An 8923-nucleotide genomic window follows, 5' to 3' on the forward strand; every position below is an offset into this window, starting at 1 on the left:
AGTGGGAGGATTCTTCTTGTGCAGGTAGAGCTGTGTGCAATTTGCATGGGATACACCTCTTTCCCAGCCACTACACTTCCCCTGGAAAGAGGCAGGTACCAATCTGCAGGAGACTGGATGTTGTCAGCAACTGGGAATGGGTTGGGTTGTTGTTGCTGCTCAAAGCCACAGGCAGTGTGCAGAGTGTGCACAGCATACACAGGACTTGCCTCTTTGCTGATGTTACAATAACACTGATTCTCCAACAGTTTTAAGCCTATGAGAATGCAAGAATAATTTGGATCGTTTTAGCCCCTCCCTAGTACTATGATACCCATGATGCATGCCTTTTATTTTTAACTTTTTTTTTTGGTTTAAATCTGTGCTTACACAAAGATCCCATGAAATAGGATGTTTGATCTCCATTGTGCAGGGAAAAAAAAAACCAACCAAAAAGTAGAAAGGACACAAATGAAATCTGTGACAGATTTAGAAAAAAAGATAAGATCACAATTACTGGAAGTGAGAGAAAGATGCCGACACTTTCCTTATGAAGACAAAGAAAGAGATGTGTAATTACTTTAAAATGTATTTTGTGGGATTAGGAGACACTGCATACTGATACAATTTCAAATACCTAGTGCAGTGCTGGCAGTTTAATTGAGGGGTTTAGTTATCTTTTCCTATTACTTTTTTTCAAAGTGAAAAAAATTAATTGGGGATTTTTGATTTAAAAGTAGAAAATTCAAATGCATGTTGACATTTCCTGACAATGTGCTTTTATACATAGCACACGAGTGTGCTTTGGGTCAATGGGATTGTCTGGCAGCAGGTGCTGTACAGAGAAGGCACATCTGGAGCCTGAGGACGTAGAGTGGAACTGTGACATAGAGTGCACGAATGTCCAAACAGTTGAGCACCAAGAATGTCAGGACAGGTATACAAAGTGAGCTTGAAACCTGTTCTGCATATACAACACGAAGCTGACGAGAACGTTTCTTGAAGTCCAAGTACAGAGTTATGCATCAGAGAATACTAGTTCTAAACCTAATTCTGACAGAGATTTCTTGTGTGATTTTGTTTAATTCAACTCTCTTCTACCTGTCATTTCCTATATAAAGTCTGACTATGTTGCCACCCTTATCTTAATATTTATTCTTAAATTTTTCACTGTTACATTGAAGACAGTCAAAATAGCAGGGTGAATATTCTTTCTCTAGTTAATAATTAGTATGCTTTTTTTATATATAGAGTTTCTTTTAAAGAAGGCACAAGGAATTCTAGGTGCATCTGAGTGAAGGAAAATTGTATCAGATTAGTTATATTGAATTAGCAGTGATAAAGTCCTAGGTCTCCTGCAGTCAGTATTAGACTCAGCCAGCTCCACTGGGCAGTAGAGAATCCCTTGACTTTTCCTTTCCACCAAAACTAATCATCACCATGTAACTTAGCTAAAGCATAGATTTTTCATGGCCTGGGATCTCAGGTTGCTTGTATCTTAAGCCATATATGCTGAGGCTACTTTGAGACATAAATATCTGTTCACATTTCCTCTGAAGGAAGTTGGCTTAGCATTTTCATAGTTAGGTTCACAAGTAATTTCATTTTTTGTTAGGCTGTAGCTGGTCAGGACAGAAATTGTCTTTGTAAAGGCAAGAGTCATTGATCTACTGATTCAATTTTCTACCAGTATGATTTATGACTACACTGGGAGTGAAATAGTACAACAGTGAATTTGGTCATTGAAATAACAATAACAATTGCAATAAAATTGTGCATCTCCCAAGTCAGAATGAGATTCAGGTTAATTTTTAGCATTTCAGTCAAAAGTTTGCTCACAAATTCAAACCAAAATCATAAAATACCATCTAAGATTAACAGATTTGTAAACAAATGTAGATTTTAATTTCTTGTGGGTCCTTCATTGTACACTGCTAAAGTGCTTTGGGCCAAAAGATTTGCTGATAAGAGCACAGATTCCAATCTTGAGAAACACTACATATCTCTTGCTAAATAGATTAATGAAGACAGAAATATGGATTGGTACAGAGATAGATAGATTGGTCAATCCTCATGAAAACCATTCTTCTCAATGACGGAAATGCCTGAGAGTTTTCTGTGACACTCTATTTTGTTTCCTCCTTTATGGCAGTATAGAGCACTGTATTCTGGGCAGAGTGTCTACCCATTTCAATTTCAAGTGAAATCCTAAGTGTGCATCCAGCCCATTTAATACAGTGCTGTGCATAATATTTCAGCTTTATGGACAGAGGCATGAGGTAATCAATTATGAATGGGTTAGACAGCATGATGCCCCCACACAGAATGGAACTTGAAAAAGCATCCAGCAGCGACATCAGCTGGACCTCTTCTCAAGAAGTTCAACATTGTAATTTGCACTCTTAATTCAGGCTTAATTCAGCCACACCACATACAGGGGGATGCAGGCAAGGCTGCTTTCACTCAGTGAACTGCAGGACAAAAAGAATGGTTTATGTGCAGGTTTCAAGGAGGGTTTGGGATTTTGTAATCATTTTAAGAAGTTAGCAAGCTGAAGTTTATAGTTGCTTGGAAATTCTTTGTGGTAGAAAGATGCCTATTTGGTACTGAAATTTTCTTGAAAATATCACATTTTCCCCAGTTATTTCCAGTAAAAAAAAATTAAAAATCGAAGAAACAGGGTGAGAAAAGCACATGTTGAAACCTTTTATTAATGCCTGATTTTGATTGTAATGGGAGGATATATTTAGCTTTTTCAGAAAAACTCTACCGTGTGTAGGCTGGTACAAAAAGTTTTGGTGGCTTTTGCATTAAGTAAAACACCTCTGTAGCTGATGTACATGCAGCTTCTCCTAGAAATCCAGGCTGTATGAGACCTGGATTTCTTATTAGGACTATTGCGTAATGGGGATCTGTGAGTACTCAGCTCTCAAAATCAAAGCAGTTTTCCTTTTTTTAGCGTTGTGGTTAATAGTCTTATTTAGATGCTGGCAGGTTATACAGTCATAAAAATGAGACTATTTTTGGCAGCAGGGATGCTCTGATGCTCATGGGAATGAGGTGTTTTGCTGATAGTTTTCCTCAACCAACTACAGAAACTCCTGGTGATGAATAGGTCATCCACTTGGAGACACTTGCCAGAGCTGTGGATTTCATGAGGCCAAGTTCTATTTCAAAGAAAATTTTCACTGTCCTCATAAAATGTGTTTGTTCTTTGGCATGATCTAATTCTAACTGATAGGCTTGGACTTCAAATAAAAGTATCAGTGTATTAGTAATATACATCCCTGCAGATAACTTGTCAAGTGACCACCCACACAAAATAAGAGGAGGCAGAAGTCGTGGCTCCCATCCATCGTGAACCACAGAAGATATTGTAGGTTGTCATTTCTGCTGCCTGTGAATTTTCATAGTTTCTTTGAATCAGACTTCTGAGCTTTGGAAACATACTGCTCATAGACACAAAAAGACACAGTGCAGCATAGCCATGTAGCTGCTGAAAGTGTACAGTACTGCCGGCCAAAGAAGCAGAAAAAAATTATATGAGGTGTTGTAGTGTCTCATTCTGTCTAGTAACAAGGGACTACAGAAATCCTCAAAAAGGCAGAAAAAGCCAGTTTATCACTAGATCTTCAATTTCTTTTTCTCTATATACAGAAAATAAATTTCATTTTAAAATATGAAGGGAGACATATCTCTAAAGGTGAAAAACATCCCTGCTTTGAGATCTTTGCACCTATTTGTTTCAATCCCCAAGTATGAGTCAGGAAGAAATTTCATTATCTCTGCTACTGGAAAGAAATGCCTGCTTACCAGGTAGTCACATTTTAGTGTGAGTAAAGCTCAATTTTTCTAAATCAACTGCATGATCTGTTTTACAACTTTTCTAGGGAAATAGCTTTTTGTTTTCATGGATAGAGATTAATTATTTGATAAAATAAATGGTGTGGGTTCATACCTGGAAAGTACTCTTTATCCTCAGGTAAAACAGGAACCAGACAATAGATAACTTGAAACAAACCAATTGAATGCATCATAATTTCATAAAACCACACAAAGAGAACCTTGCTGTATCTTCTAAAATTTTACAAATAGTGACATACCTTCCCCCAGTGACTCACACATAGTCAATACCCTATTAGAAGAAGAGATTTCTAACTTTTTTTGAAGGGTAAATGATAGTAGAAATCAGCTGATATATATGGAATACTAAAAGATTTAATGATGTAGGATTACTGTTGATAAATATTGTTTAGAAGCAGGATATAATATTGGAATGTGTCAGTGGCTGCCACACCACCTATTGCACAAGGAAAGTATCAGCTCGTTAAAATTCCTAGATTCTAAGAGATACGGTGATGGAGTTTAGTATCAGTTTAGTTAAGAGTGAGTGAGTGAGTGAGTGAGTGAGTGAGTGAGTGAGTGAGTGAGTGAGTGAGTGAGTTAGTGAGTTAGTAAGTTAGTGAACTGAAGGGCCCCACAAGACGGGAATGAATCAAAGGATACATATCATAAAATTATTCGAAACTCTGCCTGTATTTGAATCTACATTGCTGTAGTTTAACACCATGCTTTTCCCTGCAGTCAAGGAGAAAATAAAAAAAAAGTTTAAGGTTGCTGCACCCGTGCATCTTAGTTTAGTACAGCAAGACATCCTGATCAGTATCCAACCCTGTCTCTTCTTAAGAGACCATCCAAAATCTATTTAGCAAAGGCTCTAAGAACATTTGAGCTGTCATACTCAATTCTAAGAAAGAAGAACTACTTCAGGAAAACTCTGTTCCAGTGTGGAGGTGAAAAATGAGCTGCCTGTGAATGCCATCCAGAAAAGGAGAGAGCGCAGTTGGCTGGATCAGGTAGGCTACTAAAGCCAAGGGGAAGAATCAAACCAGAACATAAAATGGACTTCATACTAAATAATTTTCTCTGTACGTGACTCCCAAATCTGAACAACCCTCATATGAACTGGGAAAAAACCCTAATTTCTATTTGTCATATGAGGAAGTGCATAGCACAATGTCCAATTTCAGACATTACTTTTCCACAAGACGCACAAAAGAAAAGGGAGCGATACTGATCAACTCAGTCTGCCCTCTGATGAACTAGGGATGTGCAGCTCTTGTTCACACAGGTGCTACATGAAAGGTTTGGCCTTCCTTTGGCATTTTCCTTGCTATTCCTACTCTGTAAACACAATCATGGAGGGATGTAGAACAAAGCAGTTGGCAATAAAGCTTGCATTTAAATTGAAGTATAGCAAGAACCACATGGTAAAGTACAGAACAATGGCAAATCAGTCATTAATCATCTTATATTTTATTGTTAATAAAATAAAAGTGTATGGTTACTCTGATAAAATACACAGACTGGAAAGCAAAAAACACATTTGCGTGGTGTCAGCCATAACAATTTTACACTTATTTGCTTAATTGTAAGTTTGCTTCAGGTTTAATGGTAGACAACTTGTTTTTGCTGGTTTATCCTTCTGCTGTCAGCAGCTGTGTGAAAGTCAGATTCTGGTTGTTGACAAGTTCAGGAAGCAATGCTATATAGTGGTTCCAAGGTGGAAAAATTTATGAGCAATTTCTTCTTCTTTGCCTTCAAGTATTCTCTAAACACCTCCAAAAATCAGGGAAATTTTCAGCCTGAATGGAGGTACGTGGCTATAGGCATAACAAATGATCTGTGACTATGTATGCAATATGATTCGTGATAAACACCTGGCTTCACCCTATTTTAGAGCTGTTTCTCCAGAAAATATAACTTGAATCATGAAAATTGAAAGCATCAAAAATCAGGATGTGATGGAATGCTAGAGATCCTACGTTTAAACCAGGTGTTTTTTAGGGGTAAGTATACAGAAAGATGAGCATCCTGCACCATGTTCTCTTTGCTTTCTTTGCCACTTGTACCCATTGACTAAAATGTTACAATTAGGACATGAAATGTACATAATTAAATACAAATACCTCTGTCCTATAAAGTTGTTGATTTTCTCCAAAATCTTTCCAGTTTGTTTTACAAGATAATACTCACTGTAAGACGCATTAAAATGAAATCACTAGTCGTACGCTGAATCCACACATCTTTTTTGGATGCAGACCTTTGTGCTTATAAAATAAGTCTGTGTTTTTCACCTCTACAAGCACTTCACTAAATTTGAGCCTGAGTTTCCTTGTGGTTTTTGGCAATTACTTTTCCAACCTATCGTTCACATTTAATATAATTCTTAAGAATTTACAGATTTTAAGTCTATAAGGAATCATCATAGTTTGACCTACTTGTAGGAGCTGTAGACTTTAAACTGATAAGTGATCTATCCATTTTGCAACTTCTGAGCTAGAGATGTTTTAGAAAAATGATCTAGCCTTTATTGAAAGACTGCAGATGATATAAAATTCAATGCTTGAATAGGAAAGCTATTTCAATGGCTAGCTACTCTTTGTTAAAAAGGAATTCCTCAATATTAGTCTGAATTTGTCTTGTATAAACATCCAGCCACTATATATTGTGAAATTTCTGCCTGTTAAAGATGTCTGCACTTAAAGAAATTTATTCCACACTTACCTAAAGAAATTAATGCAATCGTCTTATTTTCCTCTTGAATAAACACCAGAAGTGGAAATCATAATCAAAAAATTATTTCACAAGTTCCACACAGAGAAAGGCAGTAGGAAATAATGATATCTACACTTGCACCATCCAATCCTTATGCTCTGCTTACAATATAAGAAATTAACCATGATATTCCCAAAAATTGCACTTACCAGAAAGCAATTTCAACCAATTATCCTTCATCTGGTCTCAATACCTTTTGGTTATTCACTGCTTTTTAAAAGTTACCCTCCAGTTTGTGTATTATTGACTCTATTTTTAACTGCCTGGACTTTGCAGAGGACGGGGATATTGATAAGAAGCTACCCCTTCACTGTTCAGTACTGTAGTGGGTTGACCTTGGCTGGCTGTCAAGTGCCCACCCAGCCACTTTGTCACTTCTGCTCCTCAGCCAGACAAGGGAATAAAGATTAAAAGCTGATGGGTTGGTGAGGGAGATTTCTCACCAATTACTGTCACAGGCAAAAGAGATTTAAAATTGAAGAAGAATAATTTAGTTTACTTCCAATTGAAAATAGCATAGGATAGTGAGAAACAAAACCAAAACCAAACATACCTTCTCACCATTCTGATTTCTTTGCAGGCTCAGATTCTCCTGTACTCCTGCCCCCTACACCCTTGAGTGGGGCAGGGGGATGGGGAATGAGGTTGTGGTCAGTTCATAATGCTTCAGGTCTGCTGCTTCTTCCTCCTCATGTCCTTCCCCTGCTCCATTGTGGGGTCCCTCCCATGGGATACAATCCTTCATTAGCTTCTTCAACAAGGGACTTTCCCATGGGTTGCAACTCTTCCAGAGCTGCTCCAGTGTGGATCCCCCACTGGATGCAGCTTCCTTCAGGTTACAATCTATTCTGCCTGCACTGGGTCATCTGTCCCCCACCATCACCCCCTCACCTCGGTGAAGAACATATTTAAAATTTATCATTAAAATATACATTAATCACACAGTCTACACAAACCTTACATGGTGGATAAAGAGTATTATCCACCAAATTTGAACTGATACCATGACTGCACAGATGCTGGTGGACAAGACATGCACGCCATACCCTTTGTCCCTGCACCACATTACAACTACAAAACAGTCCTCATAAATATTCTTCTTTATGGTAATATTCAGATCCAAATTTGCCCATTACCTCTTTTGGTTACTACCCTTTTCTCAAATCCCTCCAGGGTCTGTGTATGGCACCAGAAAAGACTGTGGTAAATTAAGCTGATCTGATCTCACAACAGCTACCCCAGAAGCTCCCCTTCTTCCAAACCCTGCTAAATAAATGCCATAGAAATACCCTTTGTCTTTGTGTGTCATCTACAAATTTAATGAAGAACAATTTCATGTTTTCTCTCAGTAAATATACTAAAAATCATTAACCACAGACATATTAGAGTCCTCTGTATTCTTTATTCTTACACTTTAACTGTCCTCTCAGCTTAGTGACAAATGCACATTGTATTCATATCTGTTCATTCTCCCCAGATGACTAATAACTGTATTTAAAACTTCCAAATCATGCATCAGTTTTGTGACAAGAAGCAGCTAATCATCTTTCTGGAAATTCAATACATTTTGTCATAAAACTTTGATAGTGTTTCTTCAGACAGCTTTCATATAACATAATAACATTTGATACAGATTATTTAACTCAGTATGGATAACAAAGCACAATATTGAAAATTATGCTAATGTGTAGGGACATATTCTAACTGGGAGATTCATTAATTTTTTGAGATGGCAAACCACCTCTCTGGCACAGTAAGAATGAACAAAAATGCAAAGATTGGTTTTTCTACTTTTTTTTCCCCTCCCCTCCTCTCTTTAGGAAAAGTTCATTTTCACAAAGACTTTTCAGAAACTGCCTGAGGCAAACGAGGCTGCATAATGTCCATAGTAAACATTTCCTTCCTTTTTCAGTGAAGGGTCTTAGTAACATAGAATCCTTGGCTGAATGTATCAAAACCCAGCAGCATTGCCACTGTTGAAATAATAAGAATATGGCAAAAAGAAACCAAGAAAAATTTAATGACACCTAAGCTCATATCTTGTAGAATAGTTTGTAGGATTTTGTCCAGGAATCTTCAATAGTGTAGCCTTTGGCTACACTTAAAGATGTCCATCCTTCCTTTTGCTCATTTTAAGCATCATCTTCTCTTAGCTTGTTACTGTGTCAGTGTTCTTATTGCTGTGACCCTATATGTTAGCCTATGAATCATGAAGGATTTGCAATCCCAGTGCAGGCTGTCCTTGACATTTATCTTTTTCAACAATGTGAGACAGTACCATTTTTCTCCATCGTGAGTGTTTGTGCCAGCTGACCTGCAGAGAATA

Source organism: Catharus ustulatus, chromosome 4, assembly GCF_009819885.2.
Source record: "Catharus ustulatus isolate bCatUst1 chromosome 4, bCatUst1.pri.v2, whole genome shotgun sequence".
NCBI lineage: Eukaryota > Metazoa > Chordata > Aves > Passeriformes > Turdidae > Catharus > Catharus ustulatus.